This window comes from Acinonyx jubatus, chromosome C2 (genome assembly GCF_027475565.1).
Source record: "Acinonyx jubatus isolate Ajub_Pintada_27869175 chromosome C2, VMU_Ajub_asm_v1.0, whole genome shotgun sequence".
Lineage (NCBI taxonomy): Eukaryota > Metazoa > Chordata > Mammalia > Carnivora > Felidae > Acinonyx > Acinonyx jubatus.
Window position 1 is genome coordinate 19,815,687 of NC_069384.1, and position 20,971 is coordinate 19,836,657.

Genomic DNA, 20,971 nt, shown 5'->3' on the forward strand with positions numbered 1-20,971 from the left:
GAAGAGCATCTTTGTTGCTTCCAAAGATTTTCAATTGTGAACAAAGTTGCTACAAACACCCGTGTGTAGGGCTCTGTGTAGAAATACATTTTCAACTCTTCCGGGTAAATGTTAAGGAGTGCAACCACTGGATCGTAGATTAAGAGCTTGTTTAATTTTGTAAGAAACTGCCAAAATTTTCTCCAATGTGGCTGTGCCATTTTGCATTCCCATCAGCAAGGGAATTTTTGGTATTGTCAATGTTCTTTATGTTGGGATATCTTAATAGGAGTGTTAAGATTTTTTTTTTGTATACTTGGGTAGCAGTTCTTTTACCAGATAAATATTTTTAAAATATTTTCTCCTGTTATGGCTTGCCTTTTTATTCTTTTGACCCTTTTATTTTTATTTAAAAAAATAATTTTTATTTTTTGAGAGAGAGAGACAGACAGAGCACGGGCAGCGGGAGACAACAGAATCCAAGACAGGCTCCAGGCTCTGAGCGGTCAGCAAGCCCGATGCGGGTCTCAAACCTGTGAACTGGGAGATCATGACCTGAGCTGAAGTCGGATGCTTAACTGACTGAGCCACCCAGGCAACCCTCTTCTTGCAAATTGTGCATGAAATGCTGTTATTGTGGAGGAAAAAAAGCAGTGAAAAGCTTTCAGCCTTTATAAATGGTAAGAATTGTTACATACTCTACGTGGAAAAAAAAAAAAACCTTTGTATTGTGTAGTAAATATATTTATGTATATACCTCTAAAACTAATAATTCTCAAGTTCTATAATGAACGGACATCTACAATTAATTGATGTAAAATTGCCTTCCCTACTAAATCTATTTCCATTTAAAGGGGAACTGGACATATTTCACATTTGCTGAGAAGAGAGAGCGTATCATTTTTATGCTTTGCAACTTTTCTCTAGGTTTCTTTCATAGCACCCTAGTGGTATACTAAAAACTAAAATGAATGTTTAATCTCAGTAAATTTCTAAGCTCTGTTGTTCAATTATATGTATTATTGGTCTCTTTATTTTTATTTTAGCTTCAGGGCCAGAGTAATAGTAGATAATTATTAGGAACCTGGAGTACATAAATGGCAAGTTTTCTCCCCGCTTGAATTCTAAATCAGTTAAGAAATAAGACAAAATAATCTGTAGAGAAAAAAATACCTCTCTAATACTGACAAACACTACACTTAAAGGTAAACTTATTTAAGAGACAAACAATCTTCCTGACTTTTTACTTCTGGAAAATCTTGGAACATTCTACCAGAGGGAAAGTTTGAATCCCTAAATAAAAAATTACTTGTTCAGGGAACTGCTTCCCAGCATTCTATGAATAAAGAACAAAAAGGAGATCAAATACTCTACCCGGAGCTTTCGAAAGATTAACTCCAGCAATAGGACCAATATAGATTACTTAACAAAGATTTAACTTCCTCTGCTTCCAATGGAAGTTTAATGGGATGAAGAAAGGAAAATATACTTCTCCTAAGGTTCCTTATGATGGAAACCAGAAATGCAGAAGAGATATTTTTCTTCTGTAATGATTAACTAATTATTGGCTATTATATAATATAATTTTTATATAATTTATATTCCCGCCAAGCTACCTCTCATATTTTGTCCATATCAAGCCTACATTTAAATCCAAAATTTTGTTTTATGTATTACTTTAAGATAATTTTAATTGTACTTTCTGTCCTTTTAGTACTCTGAACATTATAGACATATGTTTTTTATGACAAGAATTGGTAAGATTGATCTAGATTTTTGCCCTTCTTCAATCCTAGTTGAATACTATCTGGAAACATCTTTCCTTTCTTTGAGGAAAATAAATTTAAAAATGAACTAAAAGTAATTTTTAAAAGAAAATGACTTAAACATAATGGAATACTATCCAGCTCAATTAAAGTAGGGTTATCGTTAAGCTGCTTCTCACCGTAAGAGCAGGATTGAAGTTGGGGATGAAAATTCCAATACTTAGAATGATGTCAGAGTCAGAATGAGTTGGTAGCTGAATTATTATTATTATTATTAATGTTTATTTTTGAGAGAGAGAGAGAGAGCAGGGGAGGGGCAGAGAAAGGAGAGAGGGAGGATCCAAAGTGGGTTCTGTACTGACAGCAGAGAGCCCGATGTGGAGCTTGAAGTCACAAACCATGAGATCATGATCTGAGCTGAAGTCAGATGCTTAATGGACTGAGCCACCCAGGCATCCTTGTGGCTGACTTATTGAATATATATTAAATAAATTGCTACAGAAGAATTACCTATCACTCCAGAAATAGTTACTATCCTGCTACAGGCTAAATTTTATCCCCTCAAAATGCATATGTTGAAACTCTAATCACTAGTACGTCAGAATGTAATTGTATTTGGAGACAGAGTCTTTAAAGGGCTATTTAGGGTAAAAGAAGGTCGTCGAAGAGGGCATTAATCCAGTAAAACTGGTATCCTCATAAAAAGAGGAGATTAGGACACAAGTTTGCACAGGGTGGGGGCAGGAGCAGGTGAAGACACAGAGAGAACACCACCATCTACAAGCCAAGGAGAGAAATCTCAGAAGGAAGGAGACCTGCCAACAACTTGATGGCAAACTTCTAGCTTTCAGAACTGTGAGAAAATGAATTTGTCCAGACTTAGTCACCTAGTCTGTGGTATTTCGCTATGGCATCCCTCACAAAAGAATACATACATCTTTTCACTCCACTGTGTCTTAATCCTTTATTTTTCCTTCTCCCCTTTCTTCCTTCAGAGATATCAAAGGAAAAACTAGTTCTTTCCAGCAGACAAGCATAGTGTCACGACTATGGCCTAGTGCTACCTCCAGGTCAACACTGACAAAGTACTGAGAATTTTGGATGGCCCCCTCTATCCGTTATTAATCTGTTGCCCCTCAGTTTTGAGTGTACCCTACAATACATGCTCTATGATAAATAAGTTATTTAAAGTATTGATCCTTTACAGTAAGCAGGATGTTAAGCATTCTTAGGAGAGACCCCAGGAAGGGCATTGCAGGAAAAAGACATTGTTTTGACATTTCAAGAGTGAGAAGGTGTATTTGTCTGGGTGTGAGAGCATCTGGTGGAGGCCGGTAGGCCAATAATCTGGGTTCCCCTCACCTCATAGCCTCAGCCTGACATTGACCTTTTCATTACCTCTTTACTTGAAGACTACAGCCCCTGACCAGCCTGAGAGTTCTGTAGATCTCAATAAAGCCCACAGGCAGCTGCTGGTGGCCTGGGGAGGTCACATGTGGAGCTGCCATTCCTTCTGCAGCCCCCACATAACCCCATACTCTGACGGCGTCCTGCCCTCCCTGGTCTCCCACCACACACTCACATTGCTTTCTCCCCCACCTACACTCTCCTGGTGGTCTGTTGATTGCCCAACAACTCTGGACCATCTCTGACCTGACCAAACAAGTGAGTTAAAGGTGAACCACATCTTCTCCAACATGTCTGAACTTCTTTCAAGTCCTTTCTTGGGCAGATCTCTCTGTTCTAGGGTATCATACAGTGTTCCCATACACCTTAGCGTTACTCCCTTACCTTACTTGCGATTAAATAAGGTTACTTGTGATTAAATCTCAGAGTAGCGAGATACTTTTTTGCCAAGAGTATCTCTTGGCAAAGAGATTTTTTCTCTGTGTGTTGACTATCCTCCCTAATTTCAGTTGTGCTCTTGAGACAGTCATGATGATGAAGATTACAAAAAAAAAATCCTCCCTCATTTGGCTTAATCTGAGAAGGGAATAGGAAGATATCAGAAGGAAAATAAATAAATGACATTCCTTCCAAAACTTGATAGTTTTTGTTAGGCATTCTGTTCACTGTGTAATCGAATCACATCGTGGTTTTCATTTATATCTTCTTGTTGGCATCTGGCACCCTTTTACATGCTTCTTGGCCATGTGGATAATCTATTTCATAGTATATCTGTACAAGTTTGGACAATTTTTGAAATGGGGTGAAAGGTATGGTTTGAACCATAAATTCACTATATCGATAGTGAATAGTGGAAACATTTTTCAACTTTCAAAGTAAATATAAGGTTTAAAACATATGTGCACCCCTAGCTTTGTGCCAAAATAGGATAAATAGGTCACTCGTTGGGAAATGTAAGATTATCAAGAGACTGGTCTCATTGAAGTGGAGGGAAAAGATCATATTTGAAGAAATTCTCACCTTATTAAACAGGAAGTCATGGAAACAAAAAGGGATAACATTATCTTCCTAACTGAAAGTTGTACTTGGGGCATGTCATTTGTGTTGGCACTCTACAATACAAATAATAAGCCAAAATATTCTTCATAGAAATTATAGCTTTTCTTATACTTTATTGTGTTATTTCTTTTATCTTTTCCCTCAGAACAATTTAAAAAATAACTTTTCTGCAAATTGATTTGATGTCCTAATTGACCAAATTACTTAATTTGCCATGGATGTATGATATCACAGTCCATTACTCTATATCAGTCCTGGCGAGAAACAGAGGACATGAATCATTTGGGTTATTGCAGGGTCGTTGAATAAATCAAAGTGTAGGGTGTATTAAGCCAAAAGGATTATTGCCTTTTTCTGGGGCTAATAACAGAATTCCATTACTCCTATTAAATTAAGAGGACAAAAACAAGATGCTACTTCTTGAATTTGGAGAGTGAGAGCGGAGTACAGAGAAGCTGACAGGGGCTGTGGCACAGAGAATCAACCAGAGGAGGAAACAAGACAGAATGGAGCAGAGTTTAGGTAATTGGACAATTTGTCATCCTATCAACTCAATTACATTTAAGCTTTATGTGAAGCCTAACCTTCTTAGCTCCATCATAAGAATCTTCATTTACTCTCAGTCAGCAAAATTAACATTGAAAAAAATTATTAAGGAATATGTTACCTTCCCTTATCCCTGTCACCTTGTTCCCTTACCCCCAGCATTGTGCTACTTTCACATCAATACTTTGCTTCCAGAACCATGTGGGCATAGAGAAGTATAAACACACACACACACACACACACACACACACACACACACACCACAGAGTTTGGCTTAGTCGTCAGATTTTAGATTTGATAAATTAGTTACACAGGACTCCCACCTATTTGTTTGTTTCTTGATAAAATGACTCAGCGGCTATTTGTGTCTTTGTAGAATTAAAAATTTATAATAAATTACAATTTTAGAATTTTGACTCAATAGTTTTTGTTTCAGTATGTCTTATTGCATGTCCGTAGATATGTGGTTATTCTTTTATGTAATCGAAAATTCCCCTGCTTTCCCAAATTTATACAACGTTATGCTCGTTAAGCTTTTTCCGTTGTCAGAAATTTAAAACAAATGCTCAGTTTTACTCAGTAATTTAAACAACACCTAGAAAGCAATAAAAGGACCATGAAGCTTTTGCAAAACACTGCATCCTTCAATCGTACAGAATGTCATCACACAGAAAGGGGAATAACCTTCAGGATGTGACACAAACTTTGCTGCTTGTTGCTCTCTTCACAAAAGACCCCAGTTCAGTTTTCTCCTTTCCAGGGAATTTCAAATCTCCCTTCCAGGAATATAAAATTTCTCCTTTGTAGCTGCTATTTCTTGGTTCCCACAAACTAAAGCTATTCTCCTTTCATGTAGATTATAATGTATGCATTTTGTCCTGTCTCTGTGGAATTCTATTCCATTTACTGTTTTCTCTTAGTTAATGCCCCCAAAAAGGAGCCAGTTACAGAGAGCGCTGGATTACTGTCGTCCCCTCGGGGCTTACTAACCACCCAGTATAACTTAGAATCAAGTATCTATCTCTATCTGTTATTGACACTGACATGCTTTCACAATTACAGGAACCCAGAGAAAGCATTTACCAAAATTTATTAAAAGTCTGGAGACACCCCGATAATACAGAAGGTGCCCAGTCATCTTTGGATGTATGGAGAGTAGAGAGGATAGTACACCGAAAGCTGAAACGTGTCAACTCCATAGATCAGAGTCCTGGTAAGACCTTTCTGGGTGTGCATTTTCCTTTCCAGCTAATCGCCTGCTTCCTCATCACTTTAGGGCCGAAAACACACCATCATTCCCATTCTCCATGTCCCTGTCCAGAAAAAAAAAAGAAAAGAAGAAAGGAAATATACCATCACATCGACGCCAGATTTTCCACAGCTGAATTAGCTAGGGGACATTATGAGCGCTTGAATTCTGCTAGCGTTCATTGCTAAAATACTAACTGGCTATTTTTGTTAATTTTGTTGAAGCATTTAAATGTGTGTGTGTGTGTGTGTGTGTGTGTGTGTGTGTGTGTGTGTTGGGGGAAAGAGGTTGATGTGTTCTACTCAAGTATTAAAACTTCCCAATTCCGCAGCATTTTTAATAAGACATCATTAAAAAGGAAGACATATTTTCATATCATCAAGACGGATTGAATATATAAATGGTTCATAGTGCAAGAAATTTACCATGCTTTATACCTTCCACTTCAGCTGAATGCATGTGTTTTAGGGGAACAGATTTCACGCAAATCATAAAACATTTCCTTTTAAATAAGAATTGTTTATATATATAAATTCTCATTATATTCTTTTTATTTTATTATGTATTTGTTTATTTAGTTTTGAGAGAGAGCACAAGTAGGGGAGGGCCAGAGAGAGGGAGGATCTTTTTTTTTTAATTAAATTTATTTATTTTGAGAGAGTGAGAGAGGTGGGGAGGGGCCACAGATAGGGACAGAGAGAGAATCCCAAGCAGGCTCTGCACTGTCAACTCACAGCCTGATGCGGGCCTTGAACTCACCAACTGTGAGATCATGACCTGAGACAAAACCAAGAGTTGGTCACAACTGACTGAGCCACCCGGACTCCCCAGGAAGAGACTATCTTAAGCAGCCTCCATGCTCTGTGTGTATTAGCACAGAGATGGACACAGGGATTGATCTCATGACTGTGAGATCACGGCTGAGCCAAAATCAAAAGTCAGTCACTTAATCGACTGGAGCACTCAGCCACCTCTCATCATAAACTTATCACCTCATACATTAAATGAAAAACAGTCTTCAGTTTAAAGAACCTAAGCAAGAATAATTTTAAAGATTTTAAAGCACTACAATGGAAATAACCTAAGCAAGTGTGTACATTTACAAATATTTATAAAAAGGAATTTAAATTAGTACATACATTGTGAATATGAAAAAAACGCAAAATTATCTTAGAATTTAATAATATAATTAAGCATATAAACCATCTTGTACATTTACTATTTTAAAACAAAGTAAAACAAGAAACAGTCGTGGCAAAAAATATACATGATACACAATACCATTAACATTGTGAAAATTGACTTGTTAACCACAATATTAATGGCTTAGCAATACCTTTTGTATATCAGAATGCTGATAATGTACTGAAATTTACACTTGTAATCCAGTTGCTTCTACGCCTCTTGGATCAGAGATTATTTTATCCAACTATTCAATCTTTTTCCCCACAGAACATAGAAAACATACTCTCACTGAGTTTTATTTCTTTTTTTTTAGTTTCATTTCAACATATGTGATTTTTTCCTCATAAAGAGGGGAGTGTGTCTTGTATGAGTGTAGCAATCTTACATAATGAAAACAAAAAATTTATATATTAATCAGCACACTTTTTTTTTCACAATGCCAAAATCAACTTGCTTGTTTTTTTGCATGGATGTCTTTAAGTGGTCATCTAGAATGGTTATGTCTTAGCTGCACCTCCACTAAGCCATTGTCAATTAACTTTTTCCACCTGTTTTATTTTTTTTTCAACTAAGTTTAATTTTAGGGCGTTTTGGAGAACGCAAATACTTGCATATGATTCAAAAAATCCAACTGCTACAAAATATTTCCAACTAACGCAATTTGGGGATTTACATAAAGAAGCAGCCATCTGTTTGGAATATTCTCTTAACTCACACTCTCATTTCCTCTAAACCTCTGGTTAATGTTGGAGCACTTCATATAAAATAGCACTCATCACCATTCTGTTGTCCTTCCAAGCATTGTACGTTTTCATAGTGCTCTATCGCCTGAAGGCTAATATCTGTGTACCTGTACTAAGTATCTGTCTCCCTAAGGTGGAAGGCAAGCCCCATGAGATCATGATCATGTCAAGAACCAAGAAGGGCTGAGAATGTACCTTACGTGTAGGCTAGTAAGTTTATTGCGCCACCAGTTTATAGATGGTGACAGAAGACATTCACTCCTGGATCAGAGAAAAAAGGCATTTTTCCTCAGAGCACAGTAGACAGCTCAAGTTACACGTTTGCATCCATTCTCCGTGCCCTCAAGTATCCTGGGGTTGATGTGAGGTTGTACAGGTTGATGCCTTGCACACATTGGGTTTATGTTACAGCTGAGAAAGCCCGTGTTTAACGAATCTCCAATCATATAAACGTGCTGCTGGCCAACTGGCTCAAATGACACCGTGGACAGAGACATAATCTTCATTGGCCTGGTTAGGAAACAAAACTGACTTTGTCCCTTTGAGAGGCTTTATCTCTATCTTCCAAAGCTCTTTGCGATACAGATATGCTTTGAAAATAGTCTGGAATATATCTGTTAATGCCTCTTGCTGCAGTAATGTGAACGACAGAGAGGAAATTGTCTTTCCTCCAATACTTACCTTCGTCATAGCTACACCATCTTGGCTTCTGGAAATTTTTCGCATGAACACAACACTCTTAATTTAACTGACATGGAATGGGACCATATCTGTTGAATTTGATTCATGCAGCATTTAATTCAGGCCACTATCAAAATAGTCTATGCACAAAAATGATGTAAACCTTCAATATTGTTTCAGTCATACCCAGATGACACCATTTCCAGGTTCCCAGCTGAACAAATCCTATAAACCATCAGGAAGTACCTCAGAAAGTTGGGTAGCTTTGTTTTTTAAGTTTCCATATTGGTCTTTTCCATTTGACTGATTCAGATGCAAAATGTGCAGTCAACAGGTCAGCAGGTTTTTCTTTTTTTTTTTTTTTTTAATTTTTTTTAACGTTTATTTATTTTTGAGACAGAGAGAGACAGAGCATGAACGGTGGAGGGGTAGAGAGAGAGGGAGACACAGAATCGGAAGCAGGCTCCAGGCTCTGAGCCATCAGCCCAGAGCCCGACACGGGGCTCGAACCCGCGGACCGCGAGATCGTGACCTGAGCTGAAGTCGGACGCTTAACCGACTGAGCCACCCAGGCGCCCTCAGGTTTTTCTTTTTTAACTGAAATGTGCAATTACTGGATGACTAAGCATTTCTACTGTTATGCGTATAACCAAGAAAAATAACAGTGTATATCCATAAACAGACTTGTAAATGAATACTCGTAGAAAATGTATTCGTAAGAGCTCCTCCTACAAATAATCCACGCATGTCCAAATGATAAATAAATAAACAAAATATGGTGTATCCACACCATGGAATATTACCCAGCAATAAAACCCAAAGGGGGGCATACTACTGGTAACACTATAACAAGGATACATCTTTAAAAAATGATGACAAATGAAAGAAACCAGACACAAAAGGCTATGTATTGTATGATTCCATTTATAGATGATTATCTAGAGGGCATAAGTACACTGACAGAAATCTGGTCAGTCATTGCCGGAGTCTAAGGACCAGAGGAGGAATTGACTGCATAAGAGCCTGACGGCAAATCTAAGGTGACATCCGTGTTCTACTAGAAAATGGTGGTGCCTATACTTATTTACATGTGTGTATAAACACTCATCAAACTGAACACTTCACATGAAAAGATTTTATTTTATGTAAATTATGCCACAGTGAAGTCAAAAAATAATAAAGCTTAGGTGCAGGTACCTGTATTGAATTATTTTCACACGTACCTACGAATCTGATAATATCGGTTGCCTTTAAAGAGAGGATGGTAGATGAGATTAGGGTAGAACAAAAACGCTTTTTTCTTTCTATACAGATGACAGAACAAAGGAGGTACTTGGTGGTGGTCCTCAAATACCATTAGCTACATCTTCACCCCCATGAATTTGCATACAATGAATATACAACCTAAGTAAAACTCATATGCCCACTAAGTACCACCTCAATGAAATTCCTTGGGTCTTTATTCATCTTCCATACTTTCAATAAATGATGTATTGAAACCTTACGATGCAGCAGGTGATCTTTATTCCTGAGGAGAAAGTATTCTTTATTCTGCCATCCTACATCTTTATTACACCCTTCTTTTTCTTTTTTTTTTTAATTTTTTTTCAACGTTTATTTATTTTTGGGACAGAGAGAGACAGAGCATGAACGGGGGAGGGGCAGAGAGACAGGGAGACACAGAATCGGAAACAGGCTCCAGGCTCTGAGCCATCAGCCCAGAGCCTGACGCGGGGCTCGAACTCACGGACCGCAAGATCGTGACCTGGCTGAAGTCGGACACTTAACCGACTGCGCCACCCAGGCGCCCCAACACCCTTCTAATGAATACATCCATTACTGTCCTTTTCAGCTTTAAACTTTCTATAAGATTAATTGCCTTTTCTTGTTGAGCTTTCCCACTTGTGCATTAATTTTCATCATTTAATACTTTAATTATTTTAATACCGTTATAGAAACTACGAAGTGTTTGCTAAATTCAGCATCTGGGCCTAATTAAAGTTCGTTTATGTAGACTGATTTTTTTTTTTTCAGAGTAAGTGCCACACTTTCTTACTCCTTTATATATCTAGTAATTTTTGTTGTCGTTGCTGAAGACTGGGCATTTCTTTATAATAAATTGTAGTGTGATTCCACAATTTAGATTCTGCTTTGTTCTTTGAAGGTAACCCAGTTCTTATTTCCGACACAATTGATGTGTCTGGACTCAAAATTTTGAGTTTACATCCCCCATGTGTACAATTGTTTGTTGATGTCTCTCTATCTTGTCTCCTTAGGGACAGTTCCTGCGCTTCTGTGGTTCAGGGGTCAGACCGATGTTTGAACGCTTCCAACTCTTCAAACCAATTAGGCTTTCTGCTAATTGAGGTGTATGTGTATTAAAGAAGACGTGCACAACCACAGCAAGTTTTCAAGTCTCCCAGGCTTTCAGGTTTCACTGGGATCCTGGCTTCTCCATTCCAGAATGCGTAGAGAATGTTTTTCCTTAGCCCATCTAAAGATCTCTTTCAAAATTTCCCATTTAGGGGACACCTGGTGGCTCATTTAGTTGAGCAATCAACTCTTGGTTTCAGCTCAGGTAGTGATCTCGTGATTCCTGGGATCCAGCACATGGGGCTCTGCTTGGGATTCTCTCTCTGTCTCCGTCTCTCCCCTGCTTTCTCTCTCTCTCTCTCTAAAAAAAAAGAAAGAAGAAGAAGAAAAAAAAATCCCATTAGTTTTAATTTCCTCTTCCACCTCCTAGCCCCAAAGCTCACAAGCGCCATTCTTTCTTCATGAACTAGATATTTTACATGAATCCTTTCCAAGTTTCGATTGCCTTTGGGAGTTTACAAATTTGTCACAGTTATTATTTTTAATGTCTTTCTTTGTTATTTTACTTTTTAAAATAATTGTTTTCACTTCATAAATAATTTCTCCAAAGTGAAATTGATTAACATTCCCTAAGCTGCCATTACAGAAAGGGTCTTAAATTTGTTTAGTAAGCTGTCTTTGTTAGAATAGTGCTGTGTTCTAAATCATATTCTTTTTTTAGTTTTCTGAAATCGTGTTTTAGAGATTGTTAATCATATGACATCAGGTTAATTTGAAAATATATTTAACATATTTAGCAATGTATTTGATGTAAAGACTTTATATCAAGGGATTATTATGGCAAATACAGGTGTATTGAGCAATATTTAGAAACATTAGCTTTACCAGCTCTGTTCTTGATGTATATCTGTTTTCTTAAGAAGTTAATGATAAACAAAGCTTTCTGTGACTTTTCCCTGATTAAATCTTCTAGCTTATTTCAGACAACATGCCCTTGCATGATACTGAGTAGAAGACCTAACAGGAAAATTACACTAAAATACCAAATAAAATTGATTGGTTTCATTGACATCAATGTTTTCAAACATATTAAATGTCAAATCATCTTTTTCATGTTTATTGAATTATTATCTTACTGGAACATAAAAAGCTAACTGCAATTTGTACTGTCAACTAATAATCTTAATTATTCAGTAAAAAAATAATCTGTCCTATTTTCTCACTCATAGGTCTTTTCTTACTAATAATGCTTAATGGTCTGTTGTGATGTCAGTATTAAAGCAAGGCTGAAATTAACTAGCAGAGATAAAGAAGTTCAAATGACAGAGACAGCTATTTGCAGGCACTTTTTTTGAAGATTAATTTTTCATAGTGTTATAACAGCTCAAAAGTTGATCAGGCTTTCTGAAGACTTATCTTAATTTGAAGTTTGAATTATTGTTGAAAACACAATTTTAATCATGGGATTAAATACATTATTAATATAAAATATAATTTTAATAACTAAATTCAATAGATTAAGTGAAATAAAGTTGAACGTGGTACAAGTACTAAACCTTTGAGTACTAATAATATATTTTACTGATGCCTATTTTCTCCATTCTAACCAGTACGCTATGTCTACTTTCAACAAAAAACTACAAGGCACACTAACAGGCAAAACCACAGGTTTTTTTTTTTAATTTTTTTTAATGTTTATTTATTTTTGAGACAGAGAGAGACAGAGCATGAACGGGGGAGGGTCAGAGAGAAGGAGACACAGAATCTGAAACAGGCTCCAGGCTCTGAGCTGTCAGCACAGAGCCCGATGCGGGGCTCGAATTTACAGACCGTGAGATCATGACCTGAGCCGAAGTCGGCCGCTTAACTGACTGAGCCACCCAGGTGCCCCGCAAAAACACAGTTTAAAGAGACTGGATAAGTATTAGAACGCAAGTCAAATATGGAAGGAATATTGGAATTATCAGACTAGGACTTTAAAAAATGAAAACAAATAAAAACTATGATTAATATGTTAAGAACTATAATGGAAGAGTAGACAACATTCATGAACAGATGGATAATGTAGGCAGAGAGACGGCAACCTAAGAAAGAATCAAAATTGAAAGCTAGGGATCAAAAACACTGCAACAGAAATGAAGAATGCCTTTAATGGGCTTATTAGGACATGGGATATAGCTGAGAAAAATCTCTGAACTTCCAAAACTGAAAAACAAAATAAAGGCTAAAACAAATCTGATATCCAAAAACCTTGAGACAACTACAAAAGTATAGTTAATGACATACCAGGAAAAAAAAAAAAAAAGAGAAAATAACAGAGCAACAATGACTGGGAATTTCCCCCAAATTAATGTCACACTTTCTTTTTGTGTTTCATGTCTTTGATTATTTCAGGGAACCAAGATTTCTCATTTTTAATTGAATTATGGTTTGCATTTATATTTTTTGACATTTTTTCTCTCACAGAAACAACTCCTAGATGCAGCCTTGATCTTGACCTTGCAGTTATCCAAAGGGTCCTTGGAAAATCCCAAACGATTCATTCTTTCACCTATAGAAAGAGAGATGTTAAAAAAAATTAAGTTTATATGTTGAGTTGCGTGAAAAGCCTTATAAAATAATGAGATACTTAGCCTTTCCTACGTTACATTTGTATGGGTAAATGCTATTAATATAAATATCTCAGAAATTATATAAACTTCCTAGAAATTTGTTAATACCTCACTGTCCATGATGTGTGGTACAGTGTATCAGCCATAAACCTGGTTATTATTTTAAAAGATTGTGTGCCACTAAAATAACCAAATTTCCTTCTCAAACGAACTCTCATTAGATCTTTAACCATGGCATTTGAAGTTTCTTGCCATCTATAGATAGTTTTTGTTTTACTGATTCCTACCTGAAAATATTTGCACTTAGCTACAGGTCAAAGCGCTTTCCTGTCAACAAAAAGGGACTGTTTCAGAGACTCATGGAAAGAACTATAATAGGTACTCTGATGTACAGGCTTCTGATGATAATAACTTTGAGACTACATCACTGGGCTGAGTAAGGATTTGCAGAACACTGGTAGAGAAGCTGATGTGTCCATAAAACTGCTAACCTAAAATGAAACATAACAAAAATTAATTGCATGGGATGAATGAACTAATTAAGTATGGTTATTGCTTTCTTTCCAACATTGCTGGTTCTTTAATGTTCAATTTCCAGGACAAAAAGAATCCCCTTCTTTATGTTTCTCGTAAGTTGTCTATAACCAGCTACCATTTAGTAGATTGTACTACTAAATTTTGTAAGCAGCAGTGAAATATTTATTTTTTTACCTACTGGATCCCTCCAGATTTGGAAACTCTTATTCAGTGTTCTTATTTCTATGGCAATATAATTATTCACATGAAATTTTAAAAATTTTTAGTGCTTATTTTATTTTTGAGAAGGGGGGAGGGGAAGAGAGAGAGGGAGACAGAATCCAAAGCAGGCACCAAGCTCTGAGCTGTCAACCCAGAGCCCCATGTGGGGCTCAAACTCAGGAACAGTGAGATCATGACCTGAGCCAAAGTGGGACGTTCAACTGACTGAGCCACTCAGGTGCCCTGTTATTTACATGAATTTAATAATAATCTGCCTTCATTAGAACAGAACATAATTGGAAAAATTGGTTGCATAGGCAAGATTTTGGAATGCCATATTTAAGTCTGATGCATGGAGTTAGATATGACCAGACAGTTTTATGAAACTAAGGTTGGCTTTATGGAGAAAATGATTACAAAGCCTTCTTCCATGTTGTGCTATAAGCAATCCGTTTTGTTTTTTGGCTTATTTTCGTTTTCTTTTTTCTTTTTTTTTTTGGCTGAGTCATATTTCACTATATGATGAAATAATGGCTGCACCATTATGTGGCCTATTTACAGTTTCAGAAATTAAAAAAAATTCTGTGAACATTTGTGTAAAGGTGTGTGTGTGTGTGTGTGTGTGTGTGTACATATGTTTTCATTTCTCTCAGATGAATACCTAGTAGCAAAACTTCTGGCTCAAAGTGTAGATGTGTGTTTAATGTGATAAGAAATTGTCCTATGGTTGTAAGGTGAAAATACCATTTACAATCTTTCCATCATAATGCTTTCCAGCTGTTTTGCGTTCTCACCAACATCTGGCATTGCTTTTCTTTTATTTAAGCCATTTTAGTGGGCTGATGATGATATCTTGGGCTTTTTAATTTGTTTCCTTGATGATTGATGATATTGAATATCTTTTCAGCTGCTTAGTTGCCATGCATGTATTTTCTGTTGTGAATTGTCTGTTTCAGTCTTTTATTCTTTGCATTATTAGAATGTTGTCTCATTCATTTGTGATAGTTTTCCTCTCTTCTTTGTATTCTATATTCAAGTGTTTAGTAAGGAATATATTTCTAGATATTTTCTCTTAATTTCTGAAGTATGCCATTTCTTTTTCTGCAAAGAAAAAAAGAAATTACAACCAAATGTAGGTCTTTGTAAACTTTTTTTTTTAACGTTTATTTATTTTTGAGACAGAGCATGAATGGGGGAGGGTCAGAGAGAGAGAGGGAAGCACAGAATCTGAAACAGGCTCCAGGCTCTGAGCTGTCAGCACAGAGCCCAACTCCGGGCTTGAACTCACGAACCACAAGATCATGACCTGAGCAGAATTTGGACACTTAACCGACTGAGCCACCCAGGCACCCCTAGGTCTTTGTAAACTTGATGAAGCTCATTTTTCTTCTATTATTATTATTTATATGTAATGCTTTTGTGTCCTGGCTAAGTAACCTTCACAATCTCCAGGTTTGCAGATATTTTTCCTATAGATGTCCTATATGTTTTCTTTCTTTCTTCTATGATCAATTTTCAAGTTAATTTTTGTATAAAGTGAGGCACATCCAAGGTATTTTTCTTTCGTCACTGTTGTATTTGTTACTTACAAAACATAAAAATAATAGGTTATTCTAGCATACATTAAGAATACATGAAGAATTGTTACATTTTACTATCTATTTAGTGATTTTTTTTACAGAAGAAAGTAGAAAAATTGCATTCATGTGGGACAGATTACAATGCATGATTACCATTAAACCACAGAAATATCTGAGTTATCTTCCTCATCAGCACTACATGATAATAAAAGACTTATATTTGACTCAACTGAAAGAGAAAAAAAAAAGATGAATGCATTACTTGGGCCACTGGTACTAAAGACCTTTCACATTTTTATTAAAGAACTGTTTTCTTTAAAAGATCCAAGGGAAAACAATTAGCACAAAGACTGATTAGATTTTTGGTCTCTGGAGAAACCACAATCCACAACTAGCAACATTCTCAGCCCCATATTCACAAATGTTCTTACCCTACAGTCTAACTTGGTATGGAACTCTGAGCAAAAATGGCTTCCTTAGAGCTTCAAATGCCCACTGCCCGATCAATTCCTTTGAAGCCACATATTGTCAGAGCTCAACAACATTAGAAATGACAGCCACTTGCACTTACATGGGCTGGAGCCTCTGGAATAAGACCCTGACCACCACCAATAAATGACTGGTAGGATTTTGTTAGAAAGTTACTTGAGGCTGCTGCAAAATATGAATACAATTGCTGCAAAATCTGAAATACAACTATTTTCAGGAGCTTTAATTAAACCTGTTACTGTTATGAGAAGACATATAGTCATTTGGAGACCTGAAATACCCGTTGCCTTGTGGAATATGTCAGAACAGCATTCCAACAGAGAATGCTACACAACATCACATGTTCAAGGGCATGTGTCAGGGGACTCCTGGAGGTACATATTGTGTACATGAAGATATATTTGCCATACCTTTGAGTCCTACATTAGATCATCCTGAGGAGTCACCTAATCCCACTGCCAGATGGGATCCTGCATATCATTGGTTATGTAAGTTTGCCAAAGAGCACATAGTTTACATTTCAAGGGTGGAGGTCTGACAACTTAGTCTAAAAACAGCTGCACTGTAGGTGGTGGATAGCTGCACTTCGTAAAGGAACAAGATATGTTCGTTCAATGGGCAGAATAAAGAATTGTGTTCCCAATATCAGTGGTGGCGGTGATGGTGATAAAGATTATGATGATGATATACATTTATATTTATCCTGAACAGAGCCAGTAAACTGACAATATGGTCCAGAAAATAGACCTCAGATGACTGGAGGATAAAAGGAATCATAGCATATGACACATGTTATGGAAAAAAAAATGATCATTTAGCAAAGGAAGAAAAAGACCACCACCGAATTCAGAGGGGGAATAAAGCCAACAAGTGGACATGCTCTTTATTTCATTGGAAGTGGCCTCTCAAGTGGACATGATGAGATGACAAAGTCATTCAAGCAACGCAACAAGTAGTGGAAAAAGACCTATCTCACTTCTTCAGAAAACAAGCGTGTGACTGACAGTTGGCCTTTTTGTTAAGGCAAATACCACCGTCACTTTACTGAGAAGATCAGGCTAACCGATATGGGCTAAAGCAGTTACATTTATTTATTCTCAGGATTCCGAGTAGATAATCACAGGTCTTGACCTAAATATGTACTTACTCTGCATTTGGATTTTCATATCTTGTACCTGAAGTAGGTGTCATTAATATTAGGAGGGGTCTTTAGCTGAAAATATTTGAAAACGTTACTTTAATTTGGACTCCCTAATCTACCAACTGATACACGGAACCGTTTTACGGAAGGTGCACCATAACACCAGTCAAAGATTCAGCAACGGGTACAATGGACTTTTTATTTACTTTAGAATACACAAAAAGATAGATTATTTAAAATTGTAATAGTTGACTAAAATACCTGCTTGCTAAATTGAGGGTTCGTAAAACACTCAAGGTTTGGCTCACTTGAGTGAATGAATGTGTGTGGAAGTAAGAAGATCACTAACGGATCAATGGTTAAAATATTGTAGGGAAGGGGTGCCTGGGTGGCTCATTCAGTAAAGTGCTGGACCCTTGATTTCAATTTGGGTCATGATCTCAAGGTTCATGGGTTTGAGACCTGCCTCAGGCGCTGCACTGACAGTGCAAAGCCTTCTTGGAATTCTCTCTCTTTCCCTGTCTTTCTCCTTCTCATGCTCTCTCTCTCTCTTTCTCTCCCTCTCTCAAAATAAATAAACTTGAAAAATTATTAAAATAAAAAAATAAAATAAAATAAAATAAAATAAAATAAAATAAAATATTGCAGGGAAAACAGGAAAGAGATAATGGGGGTTGACACAAGGACTTACATGCACTCTACTTCTTTTTTTTCTGCTCCAAATTGTAGTGCCAGAATGCGTGTTAATTTTATGAGTCCTGAAAAAAAAACAAAAACCTTGATTGCTAAACATGACATCATGACCATTCTTTTAAATATTTCTGCCAAAATTTTCAGGAGAATGATCATTCCTCTGAGGAATACTAGATTATTCCTTTAGGTACTTGTATAATCTGCCTCTTTCCACCAGTGGATGCAACAGTCCTATACTCATGTTCTTATCTAATATTACTCCAAGTAACTGGTAGTGAGAAAACATTGACCCAACTTACATGGCTGCCATAACTACAGGTCATTAGTCTTGCTACCTTAGCCATCATACCCTAGAAGCGAGGGTATGGGTGAAGATTAAGGACAGATGGAATGAAAGATAATTGATGGCTGATTGACAGGGAGCCAATAACAAGGTAAAGCAAAACAGAAAATATTGCATTGCTTTGGCAGCTCCTGCGAAGCAGAGAGTGAGAAAATGAGTTTTTACAGGTGTCCATTGGGTGACTGCTTCATGTAAACTATTATTTCATATGAAAGTAAAGATCTAGGGGCGCCTGGGTGGCTCAGTCGGTTGAGCGACCGACTTCAGCTCAGGTCATGATCTCACAGTTTGTGAGTTCAAGCCCCACATCAGGTTCTGTGCTGACAGCTCGGAGCCTGGAACCTGCTTCAGATTCTGTGTCTCCCTCTCTCTCTGCCCCTCCCCCACTCATGCTCTGTCTCTCTCTGTCTCAGAAATAAATAAACATTTAAAAATTTTTTTTTTAAAAAGTAAAGATCTAGGTTGGGTCTTGATGTATTTAAGGACATTCAATCTATATTCATCTCAATGTTGTATAAAAATGACCCATAACACCTTTAGGTAAGCCCTTGGAATAATCATAATGTTGCTTTGTTGTCACACAGAACTTTGGAAGTTTGCATATTTTCCTCTCAAAAATATGCAGATGGTTTGTCCAATGTCAAGGACACACAATGCAGAGTAAGAACATACGGATGATTTGTGGAGAAATTTACAGAATATGATATGTATTATATCCATCTGTTATGCATCTGACTTGTATTGTGAGCCCTGATGGCTGTCAACCATACTTTTTGTGAATGGTGGAAAATAAAGTACACTTCGTCAACTCAAACCAAAGTTAGCTTACAAGTTACTTTGGAGGGCTAGCGTACTTGCTATATTACTGAGAGTCCCAGGGTTCACAGATGTGACCTATGGTAAACTCTTCGGCAAACTCAATCTAAAGTGTATAAGTGGCTTATAGACTTAAGACACTATCCTAGGAAATTAAATACTTCAGTGTTGAAAGTCTAGATTTAAGCCACATTTAAGCAACGAACACTCAATGAAACCACATACTTGATGGATAAACCAACATTTCCTAAAAGAGTATAAAAGAGACTGAAAACATAACTTGACAGGAATCTAGGATTCCCAGGAAAAGCTAAACTAACCCTAAAAAAAGAAATCCTTCTGAGGAAAAAGACTCATTGCCAATGTTATTTCAGGAAGAAGGAAGAGGCGGCAAGAAGTTTGGACAGATAGTATAGATTCAGAAAAATGGACGACACAAACTTAGCAAATATTTGAACAAACTGCCAGGGGAGAACGTTGGAACAGATTGTGAACACAGATTCAAGATGGTGTTAAACATGTTCCTACAGAGAGAAGTAGACATAGGTGAAGGCAGATGGCCTGGGATCTTGGCGGTAGAAGTACAATAAATGAATTTATAGGACAGTTATGGCCTCACCAGTCTGTGGGGATTTAAAATCAGAAAATGTAATTTGCATATGAGCTGTCTAACTGCCAATGTTCAACACACAAATTAAAAACCAGCTGCGGAAGTTTCCCAAAAGATGCCCACCTCTTAATCTCTGGAATCTGTGAATATATCACTTTCCATTGCATAAGGGACTTGGCAAATGTTATTAAGTTAAGGACGCTTATGGGGAGAGATTATCCTGTGTTATCTGGATAGAAGCAACATAAGCACAGGATGTATATAAAATGGAGGCAGGAAGGTCAGAGAAAGAGATGTGATGGTAGAAGCAGAGGTTGACAGAATGTGGGACACACACAAGCTGAGGAATGTAAGCTCTGGAAGCTTGAAAAGTCAAAGAAACGTTCTCCACTATATCTTCCAGAAGGAATGAAACCCTGCCAATCAGTTTTATATAGAAAATATTCTGAATGATGGCTTGCACCTGCTTTCTGTTTTGGTCTCTTGACTTCTGTGATGGAGTATGGTCATACAGTCAGAGGGTTTTAAAAGATGCTTCCATGAATGAGACTGGGTCTTCCCTGATATCAAGATGTTATATATAAATATCTAGATCCTGATTTGATTCATGATCTAGAGACAAACCGCATCCTACCTGACTAAGGAAAGAGTCTGGAAACTGTCTCAAGTATCTTGGATGTGTGCCTGTTTTTTGTTTTGTTTTGTTTTTATTTATTTTTTTTCCTTCTGCTATATTTTGTGCTTTTAACTACTATAAAGACTTACATAAATATACCTTGCCAATATCTTGCATAATTGCTATAACCTGAAACCTTATGATAAACCAATGAAATACCAAGTTTCCTGGTGGGTCCTGAATCTTGCAAGGGGATTGCTCATCGATATGATTCAGGTTTAAGTTTCAAAGTGACCCTGGTACATTTTGATCCGCAGCAAGCTGCTGTGTGGTTTTTGTTTTGTTTTGCTTTGTTTAGTTTTGTTTTTTAAGGAACTGTTGAGTCTTACAGATCCATGAAGAACT